Genomic DNA, 25,824 nt, shown 5'->3' with positions numbered 1-25,824 from the left:
ACCTACACCTATCCTATATGGATCAATATGTGGCTTGTGGCACCGCCTAGCTACTTACGATGCTAGCTGCCACCTATGCGGACAAGGTAAAGAAACTCTAACCACATCCTATGCACTTGTCCTCAACTTATGCAGCAAAGGAGATCTCTTCTCTGAGCTGACTTCATCTGGCTAGGGGCACAGACATGCCTGCAAGCAGTCATCGCGAGCCTGAACCCAGCAAATTTATCACTAAACATTAAAACTGTCAAATTCCTTCGAACTGCAGCAAGCAAACAGGACTCAGCCAATTGCTCTTATACTGAAGCATCCTCCTCTCAAACACTAAAACCTCCGGCCCCCGTGCCGGCCGCCATTACTATCTGCATATAAAGGGAGAGCTGAACTTGCCACATTTCACTCTTTGGATGTCTCTAACACTTAAGTGTGATATAACCTTGACGATGACTGCCTTTGCATATAATTTGCTGCTACAACTTCTGTACTATCACCTGTGGGACATCACTCGCTGGTATATAAGTGAGATATGTCTATTCAAAACACTTTCGGTGGCCTTGGTGCTAGGCCAACTTGACTGATTGCACTTTCTTACTTAATGTATTTATGACCTTACTGCTTTCATTAGGTCATTCCTTGGACTAGCACTTTGATCTTTTAAGCTTAAAGTGAAATACCAAATGATTTTAGTGCGATGTAATTCTGATGACGATCGTTTTAAGGAACAAACTTTGGGTATATCTTATGGACTAACACTTGTGAGACCTCTTTTCTTCACAGGTCACTGATATGTGCTTCTCGAAAAACATTTTATGGCCTCTGTGCTAGGCAAATTTGACCGATTGCACTTTTCAATTAATGTATTGATGTTTTTATTGCTTTTATTAGGTTCTCCTTTTTACTAGCACTTTGCTTCCCATGTAAAAGTGACAAGGCATCGGAATAGTCGTCCTAGCTGTACTGTGCTCTTTTAACCGGTGCGCGCTTCCTTTATGCCAAGAGTTTCTCTTATTTTGCATACTTCGCACTTTTGTTTTTAAAATACCGTAATGGGTTTTATTAACTGTTAACAATAAAGATACATACATGACATCGTAACTTTCTATGGCGGCCATCTTAGACTTGTGTTGTGTGTGTATATATATATGTATCCGAAACAAACACTAGTTCTCTTTAAGAAACCGGTCACCGACACCGCAAATTCAATTGCAATTTTCAAATGTTATTCACCAAGTTGTTGTGCTGTAACACGTTTCGACAGGATCCCCTGGCTTTCTCACACACACATATAGATAGTTATAGTTGGACCGTGTTTCCATAGGAAATCTCAAAATTCTATTTTGAATAACTTTGGCGCCGGTTGACGAATCTTCGCGAAATTTTCAAAACTAATGGGGTGCTCCGGTCAGCTCCTACCCTGAAAGTCTCGGGGGGATTAGTCAAGCGGGGGCCGAGAAAAAAGGGGGGTCCCAAAACACGTTTTCCCCATGCATTTTCCCATAGGAACTTTAGTCGAAGGTACAGCCCGAACGGCTGAACAGAATTACTTGAAATTTGGCAGAGAGGTAGTCCTCAGGTCAGGGATGTGCCTTTTGCATATATGGAGTCAATCTGTTCAGTAGTTCCTGAGAAAATTGCAGTTAAAAGCACATACACATCTATAGCCGCGCACCATGCACGCACCGTGCGCGCACCGTACGCGCACCCTAACGTGCGCGAGCGTAATTGTGATTGGTTGTTACATGTCAGTCAACGTTCGAATCGGTCGAAATCAGGAAGTGTCGGCCACCATTTTGTTTGTTTTCAGTGCGAGAGTGAAAAAGGAAGGTGGCGAACGTGAAAAGGGGGTAGGGTAGAGAGTTCCTGACCCCCTAGCCTTTTTCAGGGGGTCCCTGAAGGACCCCGAAGGCAGAAAAAAACATTTAAATTTTTATTTTTTTTAAATCGCGGGGGTGCGCGCACCGTGCGCGCACGGTGAAAAACCATTAAAAAAAAAAAAAATTTTAATACTTAGTTTATTGTAAAATAAATATATAAAAAATATAATAATAAATACATAACTTAGCATTTAAAAAAACGTACAAATTCACTGAAAAAACCATAGGTTTCACACACGTTATAGTTAGGAATTAGCATTTAAAAAACCTTGCAAATTCACCTAAAAAATCATAGGTTTCACACATGTTATAGTTTGGTGGACATTTCACTCGTAAAAAAACAATGAAATTCCCCCGTTATAGTTAGTTGAGATAACTATAACTCGCGCGACCGCCACTCTATCACAAGGATGATGTCATCAGTGATGTCATGAGTGATGCCACTGACCATGTCATGAGTGATGTAATATGTGACGTCATGAGCAGAGGATTGCGGGCACGCGAGTTATAGTTATCTCAACTAACTATAACGAGGGAATTTCATTGTTTTTTTACGAGTGAAATGTCCACCTAACTATAACATGTGTGAAACCTATGGTTTTTTAAGTGAATATATATTCCAATATTCCAATCCGATGCCTCCGAGATCATCTGCGGCGTCCCTCAAGGATCTTCCCTCAACCCGACACTGTTCAACGTCTACATGGCACCACTAGCACTCATCGCCCGACAGCACGACCTCAACATAATCTCCTACGCCGACGACACTCAGCTGATCCTCTCTCTCACCAAGGACACCCTCACCGCCAAATCCAACCTCCACCAGGGAATGAAGGCCGTTGCAGACTTGATGGAGGACTGTTGCCTCAAACTGAACACAGACAAGATGGAAATCCTCATTTTCGGATCCAACCCCTCCGCATGGGACAACTCCTGGTGGCCCACGTCACTGGGGTCCCCCCCGGCCCCCACCGACCACACACGCAACCTGGTAGTCATCCTCGACTCGAAACTCTCCATGACCAAACAAGTCAACGCAGTCTCCTCCACCTGTTTCAACACCCTCCGCATGCTCCGCAAGATCTACAGATGGATCCCAACAAACACGAGGAAAACAGTCACCCAGACCCTTGTCAGCAGCAGACTCGACTACGGAAACGCCCTCTCGTCCAAGCTCATCAACAGTCTACAGAGAATCCAGAACGCCTCTGCACGCCTGATCCTCGACGTCCCACGCTGCGACCACATCACCCCCACCTGAGGAACCTGCACTGGCTCCCCGTCGACAAAAGAATCGCCTTCAAACTCCTGATCCACGCACACAAGGCACTCCACAAAACCGGCCCAGCCTATCTCAACAGTCGACTCTCCTTCTACGTACCTAACAGGAAACTCCGCTCCGCTGACCACGCCCTGGCCACGGTCCCACGCATCCGGAGAACTACTTCTGGAGGCAGATCCTTCTCCCATCGCGCCTCCAGGACCTGGAACACCCTCCCCCTCTACCTACGACAAACCGAAGACCTGCTGACCTTCAGGAGACAACTCAAGACCTGGCTCTTCGACAAATAGCAGCATCACCCACCCCCCCCCCCCCCTCCCCCCCCCCAGTGCCTTGAAACCCTCCTGGGTATGTAGTGCACTTTACAAATTATGTGATTGATTGATTGAGAGGTAGGACATGTGAAGAAAGAAGAAAAAACGCACAGAAAGAAGCAAAAGAAATGCAGAAATAAACAACGGAAGTCCACAAAGACGAAGAAAAGTGCAGGAAGAAGCAAGACATGTGCAGAAAGAACCAACAAAGGAGCAGAAAGAGGCCTTGTTGCAGAATCATCCTGTGCCCACAACTTTTTCGGACGGGAACTGGTGGTAACGGACTCTGACTAACCAGGCAAGAGCCAGTGCAATGCTAAAAGACACTTAGAATACAGTGAAAACACCTACATACTCTAGGGAACAATATGCGTTGGGATACCCCTGTGATTAGCATTAACTCCTCTGTACGGCCCAAGTACATAATAGGGCAGGGGGATTAAAACTACCTCTAAGTCAGCGGTGCAGAAAAATGCTACTTTAACTAGTAGTCGCGTTTGCAGAGTGGTGGATAAAGGGAGCTAGGCGTCTAACCAATGCTCAGGAATTCCACTGCATAGGACTTACAGGAGGTACCAGCAGGGATTCTTGGCCCCCAAACTCCCTCAGGACTAAATTGGCCACGAGGCACATTTGCAGAGTGGTAAAAGGGGGCCATGGCCTCCGAAGACGTCTTAGCAAATCGACTGTGTGGGACTTACTGGAGGCAACAAGAGGAGTAGTTGGAGTAGTTGGCCCCCAAGGTCATCCTTGGGGGCCAACTTCCCAAACTATTACCTCCAGTCAGTCCCACACAGCAGCATTGGTATGTACTCGTACCAGGCCATACCCACTTTGCCCACCCACCACTCTACAAACACGCTCCCTGGCACGCTGTTGGATGGGTAATGATGTCCCCTTCACTGCTGGGGGTCCTTTAGGGGCCAATTAGCCTACCTTTTACCTCCAGTAAGCCTCACGCAGTGAGATTGGTGAGAGGTAGACAAAGGCCATGCCCCCTTTCTCCACCACTCTGCAAACACGCCCCTGGCGCGTTGTAAGTTGGGGGATTAAGTCCCCTTGAGTCCTGAGGGTCCCTGTGGTCCAACTAGCTCACTAGGCACCTCCAGTAAGCGCCACAGAGCTTCATTGCAGAGAGGTGTAAAAAGGGGCATGGCCTGGACCACCTCTCTGCAACGCAGGCCTGTGGCGCTTACTGGAGGCTCCTGGTGAGCTAGTTGGCCCCCAGGGGCCCTCCGGATTGAATGAAATTAATTCCCTAACTTAAAACGCGCCACAGGGCATGTTTGCACATATGTCACCTCAGGCCCCACCCCCTCCCTTCACCACTGTACAAACACGCTCCGTGGTGCATTTTAAGTTGGGGATTCATTCCCCTTGAATCCTGAGGGTCCCTAGGGTCCAACTAGCCCACCAGGTACCTCCAGTAAGCGCCACAGGGCGTGTTTGTAGAGTGTTGCTGGGAAGGGGCGGGGCCTCTGCCACAACGCGTCTTTTTTTTTAAAGGGGGCTGTGTGGCCCCCCCCCTTCTTTTCCCTTTTTTTGGGCCCTGGGGACCCCACCCCCTGGGCCTGACAGCTTTTTTTTTTTTTTTTTTTTCAAGGAACGGGAAGGGGGCCGCGTGGGCCCCCCTCCCGTGACCAATTCCAGCCCCGGGGACCCCATCCCCCGGGGCAAGTCCACATTATTATATTTTTTTGCATGGAGGGGGCTGTGTGGCCCCCCTCCTGATGCCTCTATTGGCCCCGGGGACCCCATCCCCTGGGGCCAGCCTTTATTTATTTAGTATTTTTTTAAAAAATTTGGGGGAGGGGTTTGCATGGCCCCCCTCCCGGGCCACTTCTAGCCCCAGGGACCCCATCCCCCGGGGCCGGTCCTCTCCTTTTGGGACCGTGGTGGGAGCCCCAATTCCCCCACGGTCCTGCTGACGCCCCGCGTCCTGCGGGAGCCGGCATTGCTTTTCCACATGTGGAGCTGCTGATATGCAGCTCCCTGTGTGGAAAAGCAATCGGCTTTGCTTCATTGAAGCGAGAGCAGGTTTCCCTGCTCTCGCTTCAATGAAGCAAAGCAGTTTGAAATGATAGGGCGGGAGCCGCGAGGCTTCCGCTCTGTCATTGCAAATACCAGTGTTCTGGGGGTGGGCACCCTGGGACACTGCAGGAGCCGGCCCTGGGGGGTGGCGGTCCCCGGGCCCTCAAGGGCTCCTGGAGGGGGGCCGCGCGGCCCCCCTCCCAACTAGAGTACAGCCCCGTTTTAAGTTAAGGAGGTGGTGTTCCCCGGGGCTCAGGGGTCCGTAACTGGCCCCCACATTAGCATTTGAGTGCCCCGGGGAGGTGGCGGTCCCCGGTGTGTGTGGGGGGCTTGAGCCCCCCACACAGGTATAATGTTTTTTTTAAACAAGCCCCTGGGGTGGCGGGGGAGCCGTGTGCCCCCAGCAAATAATGAATGATAGCCCCGGGGTGTGGCGGTTCCCGGGGTTTGGGGGGGCCTTAGAGGCCCCCATGCATTTACAATTAGCCGCCGGGGGTGGCGGTCCCCTGGACTGCGAGAGGCTGCGTGCCCCCCGCAACCAATTAATCAAGCCCCGGGGAGGTGTCGGTCCCCGGGGAAGTGTGGGGAGGGATTGGGCCACCCCACACTTTTTTTCACTGCCCCTGGGGCCTGACCCACCCGGGGGCTTCAATCCAACGAAGTGCGGGAGCCCGCGCTTCGTTTTTATTAAATTTTCTCGGCTGGATTCACGCACCCAGCGTGAATTCGGTTGACTTTTTTTTTTTTTTTTAAATGCTTTTTTGGGCCCTGGGGGTCCTTGTGGGACCCCCTGAGCAGGCCTAGGGGGTCAGGGTGTTCTACCCTGCCCCTTTTTCTTGTTTTTTGCATTTCTTTTGATCTTTTCTTGTGCCTCAGTTACCGAGGCACAAAATGGCTGCCAACACTTCCTGGTTTGCAGTGTTGACAGCCAATTAGAATAACGCTCATGGTCGGGAGGGTCCGCGGGTCCTCCGTGCCTCTAAATATCGAAACTTTTATTTTTTGATTTTCTCAGCAACTATTGAACAGATTTATACCATTTAAAAAAAAGGTCTCTTTCTGAACCAAGGGCTACCTTTGTGCCAAATTTGGTGTAATTATGTTCTGCAGTTTCGGCTGTAACCGTGTCTAAAGTTTCCTATGGGAAATTGATTTTCCGACCTCTATTTTTTAAATTTCTTAGGAACTACTGAATGGATTAACACCATTTAAAACAAAGGTCTCTTTCTGAACCAAGGGCTACCTTTTTGCCAAATTTGGTGTAATTCCGTTCAGCAGTTCGGGCTGTAGCCGTGTCTAAAGTTTCCTATGGGAATTAACATGAAGAAAACACATTTTGGGACCCCCCTTTTTTCTCGACCCCCGCTTGCCGAATCACCCCGAAACCTTCAAGATAGGTGCTGACCTTCAAGATAGGAGCGCCCCACTAGTTTTGAAAATTTTGCGATGATTCGTCAACCGATGCCAAAGTTATTGGGAAAAGAAAAAATGCTTTTTGAATACAAGCAAGGTCCTTACTATAACTACCTACTGGCGACCGCCAGAAGGTAATATATCTATCTATATATATATCACTGAAAAAACCATAGGTTTCACACATGTTATAGTTAGCTGGACATTTTACTGATAAAAAACCAATGAAATTCCCCCGTTATAGTTAGTGCAGGCAACTATAACTCACGCGACCGCAATCCTCTGCTGATGCTAATACTGTATTTAGACACTTATTTGCCCATGTCTTCTTCCATTAAATTTTAGCTATACATATATTACAAATATTTTTTATTCATAAAGATACATATGTCATCAGCAGAGGATTGCGGTCGCGTGAGTTATAGTTGCCTGCACTAACTATAACGGGGGAATTTCATTGGTTTTTTATCAGTAAAATGTCCAGCTAACTATAACATGTGTGAAACCTATGGTTTTTTCAGTGAATTTGCAAGGTTTTTTAAATGCTATTTCCTAACTATAACGTGTGTGAAACCTATGGTTTTTTCAGTGAATTTGTACGTTTTTTTAAATGCTAAGTTACTTTACGCCATTCGTGGCGTGCGCGCCCACTTAACGCAGTTCGTTCCGTGCGCGCACGGTGCGCTTCGCGCACCGCGCGCCCACTTTACGCAGTTAGTGCCGTGCACGCACGGGCACGCGGTGCGCTACGCACACCGCGTGCCCACGTTACGCTGGATGGGCCATGTACGCACGATGCGCTTCGCGCACCGTGCACACATGGAGGACATATTATGCGCTTCGTTGCGAAAGGAAATCTTTTTTCTTTTCTTAAAATATGTTATATGCCATAAACAAATGGTGCCCGGTGGGCACCATTTGCACACGGGGTGGGGAGAGTGTGGTTGTTTTTTTTTTTTATTTTGGTATTTTTTACCGTAAGGGTAATCGCCGATTTTTCGAAAAAAATTAAAATTGATTTTTTGGCCTTGGGGGTTCATTGGGGACACCATCATCAAGGCTATGTGATTAGGAGCTGTCTAAACAGCCCCTTTCCATGTTTTTTCTCCTTTGTTAATCCTCCACCCCTCAGAGTGCGAGAGAGAAAATGGCGGCCGCCGCTTCCTGGTTTCGACCGATTCGAATGTTTACTAAGATCTAACAGCTAATCCGAATCGCGCTCGCGCACGTCACCGTACGCGTACGGTAAGCGCACGGTAAGCGCACCGTAAGCTGGCTCAGATATATATATTGATTTAAAGGCTATTTTCTCAGAATCTACTGAACAGATTTACACCAAACCTACAAAAGGCACTTCCTTGACCTGTAGACTACCTCTCTGCCAAATTTCAAGGAACTCTGTTCAGCCGTTCGGGCTGTAGCTGTGTCTAAAGGTCCTACGGAAAAATGCATGGGAAAAACGCGTTTTGGGACCCCCCTTTTATCTCAGCCCCCGCTTGACGAATCCCCCCGAGACTTTCAGGGTAGGAGCGGAGCGTAGCGCCCCACCTATTTTGAATATTTCGCGAGGATTCGTCGACCGGCGCCAAAGTTATTCAAAATAGAATGTTGCGGTTTTCCTATGGAAACAGGGTCCTAACTATAACTACCTACTGGCGACCGCCAGTAGGTAATATATATATATATATATATATATATATATATATATATATATATATATATATATATATATATATATATATCACTTCAAACTCGTGACACCTTCCCTCTGCTTCGTGCAGAAATGACGAGTGCAGACCAACAATAGTGCAGTAATTCTTTATTCCAGCAGTTTGTCTTGAAGCGTTTCGGCCGTTCAAGCGGCCTTGATCACATGACTGCGCTTGGCATCAACCCCAGTTTTTAACGTGACAGTGCATGTACACAACTATGGACATAGAAAAAATATTTGTAAAATACTTGTAGTGGGTCATTGAATAAGAATTTCCAAATATAAATATTATCAACTTTTGTATGCTTAAATGCTTGTGATGACAGAGTAATCACAGATCTAGATAAACCACATATTACCTGGACAATATGAGTTTTTTTGTATATAAAAGCATAAATGCATTCCTGACCTCATTTCTACTGTTCACAGGTGGTACAATTGATAATTCAAAGTGACAAAAACTTAGCGTGCTCCCTAAAAGTGAAATTAAAAAAGCTTATCCTCCTGTGTGGTCCAGATAAATCGGAACAACACAGGACGATAATTCTTAAACTCATAAAAAATAGGCCAGTTACCTATTTCCAGATATATCCATCTTTGCAGATCAATAGTTTGTTAATGAGATGTTAATCTAAAGGGTATGGTATCTATTTTAGCCATTACCCCAGGGGGGTCCATTTGCTGTTGTACATTATTCAACTTTATAGCTAATGCTATTTCTGTACTTCAGAAAGCTCAAAATAATTGCCATTTCTTACAATTCTTACCTCAAAAAATAATAACCAAACTATTAAAGTAACTTCGTGCTACAGTACTTGGAAATAAAGTGACTTGTGCCAATAAAGTGCTAATGCGGAAACATTCATTTTATATATATCTATCCTTTGTGTTACAGATATGCCAACGTAAACCAAATCTTAGTTTGTAGCTCTTCTTCAGACGTGTGGACATAGTTGATATTAACGACCTATAAAAGAACAGTATAAAGATCAAATACACAGGGACCCCACTTAAAAATAACCAGTTAAATGACACAAAGATAAGAAGCTACCCTCCCGTCTAAAAAACAATCACCAAGACCTGGATCATAAATAGATTTTGTGCAAAGATATAGTTCCTAAAAGGGTCCTTAATTAGGGTAAAGTGGTCTAAAAAATTCTTCATGGCATCTGTATTTTGCATAGTAAAACCATCATATATTACATCTTAATTCAAATCGACTAGGTTGGTGGCCAAGCTCCATATAGTTAAATGTTATAAGTAAATCTATAAGTCCTCGTAGAAATGTATGGAGATCTTCTGTTGCATTGAGCCCACCCGGAGACTTGGAATCAAATTCCAAAATATAGCTCGTTTCCAGGCGTCGCAATTTAGCCTCTTTATCGCCCCCTCTTTTTGCCACAGGTATAGCTTCAATGGCAAAATAACGAAGATGTTGTGGATTGCTATCGTGTACCGCCTGGAAGTGTCTCGCAACTGGGTAACTCTGATCCTTATTAGATATTGCCCTTAGATGCTGCAGAATACGCTTATGAACTGCCAGCTTTGTGCTGCCAATATACTTTAAATGACAGTCACATTCCAGAACATAGACGCAATATTCCGTTTTACAAGTTAAATGTTGTTTCATTTCCCTCACTGTTCCGGAAAAGGCTGTAGTATAAGTTTTTGTGTCACTCCCAAACTGACATGCTCTGCACGATAGACATTTGAAAAACCCCTTTCTAGTGGTTAACCACATATCTTTCCGAAAGCTCTCCTGACTGTTCTTGGCCAACATATTTCCCATACTCATCGATCTTCTGAAGGAGATTGACGGATTTGAGGGCATAAGGTCACCTATCACTGGGTCATCCTGAATAAAGTGTCAATTATGTCTAATAATGCTCCTCAATTCGTTTTCCTGTTTGAAATATGTTAAAATAAGCCTGACCGGTTGCATCTTATCTTGTACAGTCAACTGTGGTGTTTTGAATCTATACACAAGGAGATCTTCCCTGGACTTTTCTTGGGATTTTTTCATGGCAGTCTGCACTATTTTAGAGCTGTACCCTCTGGCTAAAAACCTGGCGCTACTCTCCATCTGTTTAACTCTCGCATCCTCCGGATCACTACAGATTCGGCGGATGCGGAGCATCTCCCCATAGGGGATGCTCTTGATCAAATGTGGAGGGTGTGCACGTGACGCGTGTAAAAGTGTATTACCTGCCGTTGGTGTTCTAAAAAGGGCAGTTGTTAAAACATTGTTTTTTATTAAGACTTGAACATCTAAAAAGGTCACTGAGTACTTACTGGTGTTAAAAGTAAACTTGAGATTAAGATCGTTTTGATTGATTTCATCTATAAATTTTACCACACTCTCCTCACTTCCTCGCCACACAATAAAAAGATCATCTATAAAGCGCATCCAAGAGACAATTTTAGTGGTATAAACATGTTCAAACTGACGCATGAGGACCAGTTCCTCCCACCAACCCATAAACAAACAGGCATAACTGGGGGAGAAACTGACCCCCATCGCGACACCCTGTACCTGTTGAAAATACTGGCCGTTGAAAAGGAATTGGTTATTTTCCAAGCTAAAAGATAACATGTCTAATAACATTCGAGTATGTTGCGCATATACCATTGGTCTCGTGTTTAAAAAGTACTCAAATGTTCTCAACCCGTCTTGATGTCTTATGCATGTATAAAGAGAGCATACATCTAATGTTACAAGTAATAAGTCTGAGACCCAGGATAAGTCTTTGGTTTTTGTTAAAAAGTCACTCGTATCCTGTACATATGACTTGAGACTCTTCATGTGGGGTTGTAAAAAATAATCAATATATTCGGAAAGGTTTTCCAATGGCCCGTCAGACCGCAATGATTGGCCTGCCTGGAGGTACATTCATATTTTTGTGGACTTTTGGTATAAAATAAATATACTGCACCAATGGATGTTCTTTCTTGATGAATTTGTATTCATCCCAACTCAAAAGTCCCAAACTTTTCCATCCCAACAAGTTTTTAAACAAAGAATCTTGAGTTGCCTTGTATTTAAGTGGAGTACTTTTTCTATAACACTGAACCTCATTTAACTGTTTGTATGCTTCCTTTAAATATTCTTTCTTCGGCCAGAGGACGAAATTTCCACCTTTATCTGAGGTTCATATAACCACTTCCTCATTTTGCAGCTTTAGAATCAATTGGTTGTACTTCCTTTGATCAGTTGTATACTTTCTTTTGCATCTGTTCGTGGCGAGTGTTAATTTTTTTATCTGCCCTACTACGTGGTCACTGAAAGAGTCCAGTCCATCACGGTCTGCAAGGGGGATAAACTTAGACTTCATCTTAAAGGGGGTGTCAGGCTTGATCTGTCCACGCATACACTGAGTTTCCTGGCTGTTTAATTGCTCCCCACTTGCCAATTGACACAAATCTTGGTATAGATTAATGTCCGCGACCACCAATCCTGGAGATTCCTTGTCTGCTACTGTCGATATACTTGGAGGTAGTGGATCAGCGGTTGGCCTTTGTAGATGAAGTTTCTTAAGCTTCAGCTTACGTATAAATTGGTATACATCAGCCCTTGTTCGTGTATACTGGAAATTGGACTCTGGACAATAGGTTAAACCCAGGGAGAGTAACTGCTTTTCTGCTTCTGACAGGTTGATGTTGGCTAGGTTGATTATGGTGTTTGCTTCCTGTTTTTGTAACACTATGTCAGAGCATTGCTGTATTTCTATGGGGTTAGCTAGTTTCTCTTGGCTCGGCCCCGGCCCCGCTTTCTTTGCTCTCCATTTCCTGCGGGCCTGGCGTCTCACACTTCTCCTTTGGGATTTTGTTTTGCGACCATCCCCCGGTTGCAAGGTCTTAGGGTATCCCTTCTGCCCTGCTTTAAAATGTCTAATTCTTCCCCCAACGTTAGCTTGATTCCATGCTCCATATTTTTTCTGGCACCCTCATTATCTGACTCACTTTCAGGTGCTGAGCTTAGCTCTGACGCTGAGGATACTTCTACACGTTGTTTGTTTGTTTCATTATCTCCTTGCATACGTTTATTTGCTGTGGCTGCTCTCAGTGAGTCATACCGTCGAGCAAACGTAAAGATTTGGCCATTGGCATAATCATCACGATCTCTCTTGAATTTATACGTTTTGCGTATCTTTATTTTTTCTTCCTCCTTTGCCAGTCTATTTATCATTTCTTCCCTCATTTTCTGTTCCAGACGGGATTCTCCTTCCTTCTGTTTCATACTCTCCTCCAGGGCTTCAATTTTGGTTTGTAACTCTGCCCTATCAATATCAGCATACTTCACCAGTATCTGAACAAGTCGTCTGGATGATTCGAGGTTACATTCACCCCATTCTGCCATCATTAGGGGGATTAGGCGCCTCGTAACTGGGGGCTATCATAATGCGTAGCCCCCTAGGGATTCTCCCTACATCAAGATACCTTTTCAGCGAGCGCGCCTCCCACCACTTCGACTGTTCCTGGCGTTTATATTTTTCTAATATTTTAAAGTTCTCCTTTAGGTTATTAGTTCTGGCGTTGGATTCAGTATTTCGTTCAGCATTAGCAGTTTTTTGGTTCTCAATGACATCTGAGAACATCTCCTCCGCGGCAAGCTCGCGGGTCCTAAGCGCGTCATCAGACATCGTGCCGGCTATTGAAAATTTAGACTCCTTGTAAACAAACCCAATGACTGTATGGTGCAAAGCAGATCCAAGCCCCAATGATGTCCTAGGTTTGTATGGAGATACGCACACCTCCCAACCCTTGCGGCAGTATATATATGGAAGTAGTCCTACCAGCGCTTGGAGCATTCGGGTGCTGCCGTGTCCTGTACCTGCTCAGCCGAGCGGTAACCTCTGACATATGGCTGCTGTCCTTGTTCCACGCTGTAGTTCTACAATTCCTTCAATCTTCAGAATGTTTAGTGCCGCATCCGGGGGGCTCCGTCCATTTCCTCTCTGAAAATCTCTTTGGTGCCCCTGGGCTCCCCGCCGTAGCAGTACCACGCGCCCGGGATACTGCCTGTAGGAAACCTTGACGGGCAAACGATCTGTTTGCTACGGAGCCTTCTTACTGGAATGGGGTCTGCGAACCGGCAACAATCCAATGCCGGTAAATATCACTTTAAACTCGTGACACCTTCCCTCTGCTTCGTGCAGAAATGACGAGTGCAGACCAACAATAGTGCAGTAATTCTTTATTCCAGCAGTTTGTCTTGACGCGTTTCGGCCGTTCAAGCGCCCTTGATCACATGACTGTGCTTGGCATCAACCCCAGTTTTTAAAGTGACAGTGCATGTACACAACTATGGACATAGAAAAAATATTTGTAAAATACGTGTAGTGGGTCATTGAATAAAAATTTCCAAATATAAATATTATCAACTTTTGTATGCTTAAATGCTTGTGATGACAGAGTAATCACAGATCTAGATAAATCACATACTACTTGGACAATATGAGTTTTTTTGTATATAAAAGCCTTGAAATGGAGTGTCCCCTATGGGGAATTCTTAAGACTTAGGAGGAATTGCTCTGCTGATAACGAATTCAATAAACACAGCCAACAAATGAGTGATAGATTCATGAAACGTAAATACCCCAGGAAAGTAATTGAAAAAAGCTTACAGAGAGTGACAAATCAACAACGAGGGGACTTACTGAATAAAACAAAATCAAACTTTGAAGAATCTGTCAACCCACAAGTAATAAGATTAATAACAACATATAGCGTGGAAAACAAAAATGTAATCAAGATCATCAAAAAACATTGGGGCATCTTCCAACTTGATCCAACGTTGGCAAACATAATGGGAGACCATCCAAATCTAACATATTGCAGAGCAAAGAACATCGCAGATAAAATTACGCACAGCCACTTCAAAGAAGTACAAACAACGACTTGGCTACAAAGAGAAGGATTCTGGCCATGCAAACAGTGTAAGGCATGCAAAATTGCAACACACAAAAGCGAATTGGACATCCAAAAGGGCACCAAATGGAAGATTAAGCAACATATTACTTGCAAAAGCAATTATGTAATCTACATGGTGGAGTGCCCATGCAAGCTACGCTATATAGAAAGTACTATTTTTGATGCAAAGAAAAGAATCCTTGAGCATATTCGTGCCACCAAACATAAGGATCGCTCTAATGCGATAGCAAAACACATGGAGAAAGAACATGAGAGTCGGTGGGAATGTCTCAAGTACTGAGCCATAGAACAAGTACCACACCAAGAAAGGGGAGGAAACCGTGAAAAAATCTTACGCCAAAAAGAATCTAGACACATAGTTGCGTTCAGAACTCTAGATCCGAGAGGTCTCAACCAAGATGAAGAACTTTATGTACATCTCTGACATCCTTTCCATATCATTAAAGAGTTAACATCAGCAAAGAACAAGAAGGCAGATCAATGTAACAACTCACTGGAGAGTCATAAAATTGTTATGGAAACAGTGTGAGTAAGAAGATTAAAAATATGGAATGACACCAGAATCGTAAAGAAATTTGAAATCAAAATGAAATTAAATTGCTCACCTGAGAGCTTGAAAAGACTTGGAAATAATGACTAAATGGTTTAATATAAACTGACACCTGAGCAGGACTTGCCGAAAGAACAATAAACAAATGATATTGTTGATATATATAAAAAATGACACAGAGATAAGAACACTAAATTCACTTTGTAAAACACCATTATGTTTTTTCATGTACCACATTAACCACAATGCACCATATTATAAAACAGGAAGTAACTGCATGCAGATAGATATAAAAGAAGACTTTTTTCTGTATCACATTATCCCGTGAACAAGGTCAAAGTAATTTGACTGAAACGCCTAGGGCATGGGAAATATTTAAATAAATCCGCCTGATTACTTCCGAAAACGAGTGAGTGCGTTCTTCACCTTGCTGGAAGGCGAGAATTGGTTTCATTGACAACGGCGTGGCTCTGCCGGAAAGAAACGCACCACCCCTCATAATTGTAGCGCCAGCGTCAAACATTTGGGCTGAAAACTGACGATATATATATATATATATATATATATATATATATATATATATATATATATATAAATTCACTGAAAAAACCATAGGTTTCACACATGTTATAGTTAGCTGGACATTTTACTGATAAAAAACCAATGAAATTCCCCCGTTATAGTTACTGCAGGCAACTATAACTCACGCGACCGCAATCCTCTGCTGATGCTAATACTGTATTTAGACACTTATTTGCCCATGTCTTCTTCCATTAAATTTTAGCTTTACATATATTACAAATATTTTTTTTTCATAAAGACACATATGTCATCAGCAGAAGATTGCGGTCGCGTGAGTTATAGTTGCCTGCAGTAACTATAACGGGGGAATTTCATTGGTTTTTTATCAGTAAAATGTCCAGCTAACTATAACATGTGTGAAACCTATGGTTTTTTCAGTGAATTTGCAAGATTTTTTAAATGCTAAGTTACTTTACGCCATTCGTGGCGTGCGCGCCCAGTTAACGCAGTTCGCTCCGTGCGCGCAGTGTGCGCTTCGCGCACCGTGCGCGCACAGTGAGCACGCGGTGCGCTTCGCGCACCGCGCGCCCACTTTACGCAGTTAGTGCCGTGCACGCACAGTGGTCACGCGGTGCGCTGCGCGCACCGCGTGCCCACGTTAAGCGGACCGTGCGCACATGGGGGACTTATTTTGCGCATCTTTGTGAAATGTATTCTTTGTTAACTTCTTACATGTTTTATGCCATGCACAAATGGTGCCCTTCGGGCAGCATTTGCACACGGGGTGGGGAGAATGTGGATAATTATTTTTTTTTTTTACAATTTTTTACCGTACGCGTACGGTAAGCGTAATCGGCGATTTTCCGAAAAAAATTTTTTTTTTTTTGGGCGTGGGGGTGGTTTGGGGACCCCTGTATCAATGCTGGGTGGTTAGGATCTCATGAAACTGCCTCTTTACACATTTTTGGGGTTCGTTTTTGCTGCCCAACTCAGGAAGCGAGAGAGAAAATGGCGGCCGCCGCTTCCTGGTTTCGACCGATTCGAATGTTTACTAAGATCTAAGAGCCAATCAGAATCGCGCTCGCGCACGCCACCGTACGCGTACGGTAAGCTTACGGTAAGCGCACGGTAAGCGCACCGTAAGCTGCCACAGATATATATATTGATTTAAAGGCTATTTTCTCAGAATCTACTGAACAGATTTACACCAAACCTACAAAAGGCACTTCCTTGACCTGGGGACTACCTCTCTGCCAAATTTCATTAAATTCTGTTCAGCCGTTCGGGCTGTAGCCCTGTCTAAAGGTCCTATGGAAAAATGCATGGGAAAAACGCGTTTTGGGACCCCCCTTTTATCTCAGCCCCCGCTTGACGAATCCCCCCGAGACTTTCAGGGTAGGAGCGGAGCGTAGCGCCCCACCTATTTTGAAAAATTCGCGAGGATTCGTCGACCGGCGCCAAAGTTATTCAAAATAGAATGTTGCGGATTTCCTATGGAAACGTGGTCCTAACTATAACTACCTACTGGCGACCGCCAGTAGGTTATATATATATATATATATATATAGATATATATATATTGTTTCCAAAGATTTCCCAGAGTTAAGGACGCACTCCACATCAGATAAGGTACAGCCTTTTATTTTCTTAATGAAGACAGCAATTCCACTCCGATATTTCTGTCCTTATGCCAACACGTTTCAAAGCTTCTTGCTTCTTTATCAAGGCAAACGTGAAGATGCAGCAGTATAAGCAAAACCACAGTCCCCATATGCTAATACATTTTATAGGCCTCCGGTGTGCCTTCCTGTTGGAAAAACTTTCGTAATGCATACTGGAACATGTGGTTTATTTCTCCTTTATTTTAACTTTTCAGTAGGTTCTGCACCGATTCATGGTTAACAATCATTCTTATTGCACCCAAGTGGGCTATAAACATTTCAGTTTTGGGGGAAACCAATATGTCCATGGTCAAGCACAATCATACGGCAGATTCCTATTTTTACATGGTAATTGTGCTTGCAAACATGAAATGGCACGATAAATACATATTTGCGCTATGAATTTGTTAGTGTTGAAGGAGACCAATATGTCCATGTTAAACATTATCATTCACCAGTTTGCTATTTCGACATGGTTGTTGATGAACGAAATACAGGATATAAAGAATTATGTGCTGTATGTATAAAGGTAGTTACACATATTGGTGTGGTTGCTTTATAGTACTAGGTAATTCTGGCCCAGTGGGCAACATTAGAAATTAAACAGTTGGATAGCATTGTACAAAATCGCCAGCATATCCGCTTGTGCATCCAAATCACTATCAGGTACATATTAAATATTATACTTTGTTACAATCTGCAAAATTATGTAAGTCAAAGGTTACAAAATGCGTTTCTGCAACCTGTATCTGTCATCTAACCAACGAGCTGTGGGTACTGAGCTAGTTTTCCGACAATATGGAGGGTGTTTCCATGTATCCACCGATGGATTTTGGGATATTCCCAGATTTACCATTTGTGTTAGACCTGGGAAAGCGTCAATATGCTATGCCTCCCCAGGGGGCATTTCAGCAAGGGCCGGCGATAATTATCGCTAAGCGTGCTTAGCGCGAGGATAATTATCGCCGGCAATCGCTGGATTTTATCGCTGAGATAGCGCGCTATCAGTAACGCTTATCTGCAAAGCGATAAAATTTCAAGCGCAAGCTGCAAAATGTGCGATTATCGCACAACGTTTGGCGATAGCTTGATGATAGGACAGGGCAGGGCAGACTTAGCCATTATATCCACCTTCCATTGGATATAATGACTAAGTCAGACTGAAAGCAGGCGTAAGGAAAGTAGCGATAACCGCGGTTAGCGCTACTTTTCTTATCGCTACGCAGGTTAGCGATCAGCTTGCTGATAGGAGAAATGTCTGTTAGCGACATTTCTCACGTTATTTTGGGGAGGAACGCCCACTTTGCATCTCATTAGAGATTCAAAGCTGGGTGTTAAGGGAAAGGGCGCTGAGGCATGGTTTCACGCGTTAGCGTGACCTTGCTGATGGTGATAAAATTATCGCTGATTTTCGCCCCGAAAAAGGACGCTAAAGCGCCAATAATTTTATCGCCAGCCCTTGCTGATATGCCCCCAGGTGAGGCATAACGAGGAGAAATATCTTTATTTCTTGTTTTTTCCTCTTTCTAAGTGTGCTCCATTGTGCAGCACACCTAGAAAGAGGAAAATGCCTCTGAGGATTGTTTTTGTGCAGCAATGTGTCCTTCCTGCACAAAAACAATCCTGCCTACACCTTAGGCACCCTTGCACCATGACACAAGGGAGTCAGCTTTGGCACTAGGCAGCCAAAAGTGCGCCAGCACAAGGAAAGGACAGGAATGCGCTGTATAATGTTAAATATGATGCAGTACAGTCCTTTCACGCAGTGCAGCAAGGTGGCTGGCTGTGCTTCCCTGCGTGAAAAAAGGATTAATATGGGGCCTGGTGTTTTGGGTCCTGTTGCAGTAGCGGTCCGTGGAGGGAGTTCGGTGGGGCAGTGAGGTGGGGCGGTAGAGGGGCAGGGTGGGGAAATGTAAACACCGGAATATGGATGAACGGAGGTAAGTACACATTTAAATAAATAAAACGAATTTCGTTGCGTGCGCTGCATCGCATTTTGTGATGCAGCGCGCGCAAAGGAATTCGTTTTATTTATTTAAATGTGTACTTACCTCCGTTCATCCATATTCCGGTGTTTACATTTCCCCACCCTGCCCCTCCCCCGCCTCACTGCCCCACCGAACTCCCTCCACGGACCCCTACTGTCCTGTTGGAAGAAAGTCAAGAGAAAGCAAATGAGTCAAAATCTTGTGATTTTTGCGACAATTGTCAACCATTGACTGCTCACATCTTCATCAAACTTTGATTTCAACACCCAAACATCACAGGGCGTGCCAAAGAGCTTCCTGCACCAAGTCTACAGAACGCCCTATGCCCTTTACCCTTTCTTCATTCTCTTCTTGCCTCTTCCATGATTTTGTTTTATTTTCGGTAATGAGGTGACGGGCATTCGTCGCATGACTCCCTTCATCGAGTAGCCTTTAATCAAATGCCAATACCAGTCGTGAGAACCCAGAGCACTTGTTGCTGATGAGAAGAATAATTGAAAACTGCTTTATCAGCCATTCGCCCCTCCCTCGCGTGGCTGCATCAGACTAGAAATGTAAAGAAATTTTTTAAAAAACAGCTTTCGGTAAAGAGCACGTGTAGGGCGCGAGAAGCCTGAGTTTCCATGGTCCACTCGTTAACGCGCCTCTTGGAATACTAAAGAGAGCCCGCGTGCCTCCAGCTGGACTTCCGCGCCACTTCTCCGCCGAGCCGGAGCAGTAAGAATCACAGGTTAATTATCAGATGCCCGGCTGGTAAAATGAGTTTTTGCACTTGCCGCATCTTGCGGCGCCTTGCCTGCAGCCAGAAGCGCCTGATTGAAATTGAGATGATTGTAGGTTCTGTTTCCGTCTGATTGCCGTCCGTCCGAGGTTCTGGGAGATTATTTCGACGGGATTTCCACGAAGAAGGATTAAAGTGCTTTAAAAACCTGCACAACAAAATCACACAAAGTTGCCATCTCGATTATATGGCACCTTGGCTTCTCTTGCCACAATGTGGAGGTGTCTTGCCTGTCCAGCAGAGGGAAGCCTTTTATCCCCACTTTTCCGTTTTTTTCCCATGGGTTGTCTTGTTTGGCCACCTTCGAGCCAATCTCACCATTTGGCCACTCTGCGCGGCCATGACCTTTTTTGGAGCGCTTGCACGTTGGTGCGCCAGCCCCCTCCCACACTTCCGGTAGTACTTGCTTCACTCCTGGCTTTGCGTCCCTTTGTTCTCCAAAAAAACAATAAAAGAATCACAACTAACAATAGCTAATCATAGATGGAAAAATCGATGTAGCAGCACAATGTTGATCAATGATGTGGAGTTACGAGTAATTCCCATATTTCCAGGGCGAACCACGTCTTGCCAACAACGTAGCTTACATTTTGTTATATATGATTTATTGTAGTTTTTATATACTGCTTACTTACTACCCTTACATGGGGCACCGAAGTGCTTGCCTGTATGGGCAGCACCATGCATGGTGTGTGGGTGAAAGAGTTTGTATTGCCTTTGTTTTTGATCCTGTGTGGAAAGTGTTTCCATGTGGTGGGTGATGACCACTGAGGTGGCGTTGGCGTTATCGTGCTATGGGAGACAGAACTTAGCAGTGTGGTGGAAGAACAGGTGTGAAAGACAGACATGCAGTTTATGGTTGAGAGCTTTGAGCAGTTGTGCAGGTCCCTTTGTGGTATTTTTTGGGATCATAGTCTGCTCTGCTGGGTTTTCAAACCTAATATTTTGTATCATCCCGTATCCAAATATTACACCAGCACATGTACAGAAGCATTCATATGGCCAGATGTACAAAGGTACAAATCAGACACATAATTACCATGGCACCCCAATAGACATTAAGCCTGAGGGCAGTGTTACATATACCCAGGGCCGGCGCTAAGCATGGGCAGTGTGGGCAGCTGCCCAGAGCTGCCCAGGGCCTCGCACGCAGCCCACCAGCATGGGGCCCCGCACCAGTGATGTGTCCAACAGAAAGAAAGGTGTCTCCTTGCAATTAGGGGTCCATGGAAGGGGCTCCCTCCCCCGGGCCTCTCAGGGATGGTGTCAGGAAGCATAGAGGAGGGGGACACTTCCTCTTGTCCCAATTGCAAGGAGACCATTCAGAGACACTGCAGGACTCCCATTGTCCAGCATTTTAGCATCCCACAGTTTTAACGTTCAGCCCTCAAACAATTCTCACACCTTCAGCCCGATATGAGCTGTAAAAGAGGTGCTTGAAGGAGGCTGGGAAGAGAAGCTGCGGCCCAGGAGGAGTCTGCACAAAGCAGCTTCCTGAGCTGTGTCACTTATGTAAATTAGAGGGGCCTCGCACATTCGCTTTTGGCCCGGGCACCGCAAATCCTGGAACCAGGCCTGCATAAACCTTTACACATGTGTGGACGTGAAATTCTAACAGAGATGTGTGGGTTGCCCACCTGACCTCGCTTACATTAGTGAACTGCCGCAATGGAGTGCATGTGGTACATGACCACCACTCCAGTATGGCTGCCATACAATGGTCTTTTGCCTATCTATCATGCCAGGTATTTAGGTCTGCCCCTAATGGTCAATAGCTTACTATGTTATTGGAATAGAAGTAGCCCTATGACTAGGGCCTGTTGCGTCATGTCTCTTCCAGCTTTTTTCCGTGAACCGCTGGGTTCTTTACTCCTTTGTCGTCCTCAATTCTTGGAAGCTGTAATCCTGGAAACTCTCATCCTACCGTTTTTAGTTCTGCCTCCTCAAGTAATATTTACTAACTACTGGCTAATTACAAAAATCAGTTTGATGACTTTGTTCAGCTAAGCCGCCTTCCCCCGAAACAAATGGAAATCTTAAAATTCAGCGTCCGAGTGCTTTTTGCACCTCATTGCTACTTACCCAGTGCTTAATTTGAGCAGGTGATTTCAGGTGCTCGTCACAACACTTAATTATCAGCCCTTGTGCTTGTGACTGCCTGCCACATGGTGTCGCTGTCCGTCTGTCTAAGCTAGAGATGAGCACAAAACCAGTTGTTTAATTCAATATGCATTAAAAATTAGCATTACCTGTCACCCAAGCCAGCCTTATAGTATTGGGGACTGGAATAGTCTGAATTGCCACACTTACAGGCGTGTGATGGTTAGTAGGGGGCTTATTCATGAGAGCTCCATGTCACTTTTTCACAACGTAAAGTGGTACATGCATGATGCAGGGCTCTTATTTCGATTTATGAAGCTATGCAAAGCTACCCTGTGTGGCTTTGAGTAGCCTCATAAATAATTAATAAGATGACACAGCGCAAATCGCTGCTTCACCTTACTCTGCACCAGGGAGGCATTCCATGGGCGTTGCAGTGAATTTTCCCACGCAACACCCATGGAATTTGACGCTGCTCCAGATTTTCAAAGTCATCTCAACCTGGGGAAGCGCCAAATCCGTATGCCTCCCCACAGGTGAGGCGTAACGAGGAGAAATATGTTTATTTCTCCTCGTTTTGTCCTCTATGTGTGCGGCATTCTGAAGAACAAATAGAAAGTGTAAACTCCTCTTAGGATTGTTTTTGTGCAGGAAAATCCCATAAATAGGTCCCTAGCTGTATTGGTACTATTATTGGCAGCGCTGGCAGGGGCAAGCTGCAGTAGTCTCCTAACGAGGGCCGTGGCAGGTTTTTTTTTTTTTTTTTACAAATGAAGCATTGTAACTTACCTTATGTAATTTCAGGCAATTTGTGCTCCACATTTTTTCCCATTAAAATACACCAGCTTTTTGTGGACAACATATTCCAACAGTAATGAGCGCGATCTTCATAGGTAGACTTTCATTCATCACCACTGCTAAATGCGAAATTGTTTTTGTAGGGCGATCAAATCCAACCTGTTTTTAAAAAAAAAAAAAAAGAAAAAGAGCATAAAGTGAGTAAAACATGACTTTCCCCAAACAAAATCAGTGCTTCACAACAATGTGCATGCCTCACATTTGAAGCTATGTTTTATATTGTGCCAAATCCACAAACAAAAAGACACATTTATGCTATAATTGTGCCAGAGGTGTGCCCCACAATTCCGGCCTAAAATGGCCATAAATAGGCCAAGGATGTCCAAAGTATGTTGCAAATTTGCAATAAAACACACAAGATGATGGACGGAATGTTGCACATTGGCAAAACATTCACCCCCAGTCACAGATCTGGGTTTAATCCATCGTTATTTTGCTCACCACGCCACCCCAGTTCAGACATGGCCATATCCAAATCAGTCTTGACCCTGTGCCTCATGGGAACAATCCAGCCCGAACTGCCAAGCCATGTCTTCCCTGGACCGGAATCAAGCATCCTAGGACCGGTTTCGGGGTTTCACCCCTCTTCAGCCAGGATAGCTTGACTCCAGTGGCGTAGTGAGCACGGGACCCACGTCTGGGCATACCCTTCCCACATTCCGTCCATCATCTTGTGCGTTTTGCAAATTTGCAATAAGCAGGCTGCAAGCCACTATGTTCTTGGTAAGACCACAATATGTTTTTAAGCACACACCACTATGTTCTTGGTCAGACCACAATGCTTTTTGTAACTAGACAGCTGTGTTGTCTGGCAACCTCGACCTAAAAATTGATAGGTATATGTCTGAAGGAAACTCAGCATCAGGTAATGACTTTAGGCCTCATTCTAGTGAATTGTTTTTCTTACAAAATAATGATAAACACCGTACCACTCCAGATGTGGAAATTGAAATCAGCACTAGTCCGCCTACATGGAAACAGTTCTGCTGAAAACCACCCTTGCTGGGACTCTATGAGGAGCAGTTTGAGTCATACGGCACAGTGAGCCATGGGTCCCATAGCTGGCAGCGACAGTAGCCCTCAAGACAAAACAAACAATGGCTGGGACATCTGAATTAGTCTTAGCCAATGGTAAATAATTACTCTGGCTGCATCCAGTCCATCGAGGCAGGAGCACTCCTCTAAGCTACTTTCACAACATGTCAGTAGAGGCGGACAGCCAATGAATTTGCAGGGATAACTGAGCCAAGGGTCTGGCTCGAATCTTAGAGCCTGTGCACGAGCCTCGCCCTGAACATGTTTGCTATGTAAAGCATGCAACAAACATCAGGTAAAATAGAATAATTAATTTCAAAATTAAGAAATGTGTATTTCCATAACACGTGAAGATTGTCATTAATATGTCACATTATGGCACTGCAATCAGAAGTACTTTCTAAAAGTAATACTTTTTAAACAAACAATTAGTGCACCAAGAGCCAAGGCAGTTGTCATGTTATTGTTAACTCTGTAGTGACCCAGATTATTATAAAGCAATATTGTGGTCTATTAAATCAAGCACAAAAGATTTTTGTACACCTGGATTCTGAACTCACATATTTGAAAGTGTTTTCATTCATAATGAATTCAAATGTATGCAAAATTACGCTACACGAAGTCAAATACTAGCTTTAAAAAAATGGCCCAACAAAGATTTTTTCAATTGCCGTACTCAAGGTCAAGTGAGCAGAGTCTAAGCCCTTCTCGATGGTAGTTTTGTAGACAGAAAATGCGATGCCATGCCCAGATCCAAAATGGGAAATTCACTGTTGACACTGCATCGAATATTTTCATGTTTTTTTTAATGTTTGTAAAATAGAGGGTCTTCCAACTTCCTTACAACTATTATGCATGTTGGTTACGGTTGGATGTGATCACACATGACACATATAGGACTCTCTTTCATTTTGAGGTCAGAAGGCCCCGCACACAGAATTCCCTCTACCTCGGTCAATATTTCAGAACAAATGCGGAGAGGAGATGCCTGTTGGCCACTTGGTCTGGGGGGTCGTCCTGATGTCAAGTTGTTTGTGATGCCTGTGACCTACACTCACTCAAGTGACACTTCCTCGGCTGTTCTGTGGCAGCCCATCAAACAGCTGCTGCCCAAGGCTGCAGGCAATGCGCGAAATGCCGTAACCTTCTGGGACTCACTGCCTGTCCTGCTCGAAAGCCGAGGCAAACGCGGGGTATGACACTTCAAGCATGACTGAGGATATGCCCTGAGTGCATGGTAATGCCACTGTTGCTCAAGAAGGGGTTGTAATCCAAAAGTTATGACAGTAGAAATGCGCATGGGAGATGTGTGGAGCTATATTCTGTTGTAGCCTAGAAGAGCAATGTAGTGAGCGCTGAGGAGCTTCGATTGCGGGAAGTAGCTGTCATAAGTGTTTAGGTGACTCTAAAGTGACCAGTGTCTACATTTTTAGTTTAAAGTTCTGAAGTGCACATGCTTACATACCTTACAACTTTTCACTTCACTGCACTCCAAGGTGCAGTGACAAAATACGATAAGAAGTAGCTGTTATCTTCACTCTCGACAAGTAAATACTAACCCTGGGCGTAGTGTGCGCAGCGGGGCTATGCGGAGGGACACGGAGTTGCAAACAAACTCTGTTCCTCTCCGTGAGAAATGCGCATGCGTGGGCGCCCGCACATTCGCTGTTTTCACAAGGATTAGCGAGACGGCGAAGAAGAGGAGGAGGGCAGCACAGGGACACCGCAGTACTGGTAAGTGGTTTTAAATTCATTTTTTATTAATGTTTAATT

This window comes from Triturus cristatus, chromosome 9 (assembly GCF_964204655.1).
Source record: "Triturus cristatus chromosome 9, aTriCri1.1, whole genome shotgun sequence".
Classification (NCBI taxonomy): domain Eukaryota; kingdom Metazoa; phylum Chordata; class Amphibia; order Caudata; family Salamandridae; genus Triturus; species Triturus cristatus.
The sequence above is the reverse complement of the archived record's forward strand: the minus strand, read 5'-3'. Positions refer to the sequence as shown.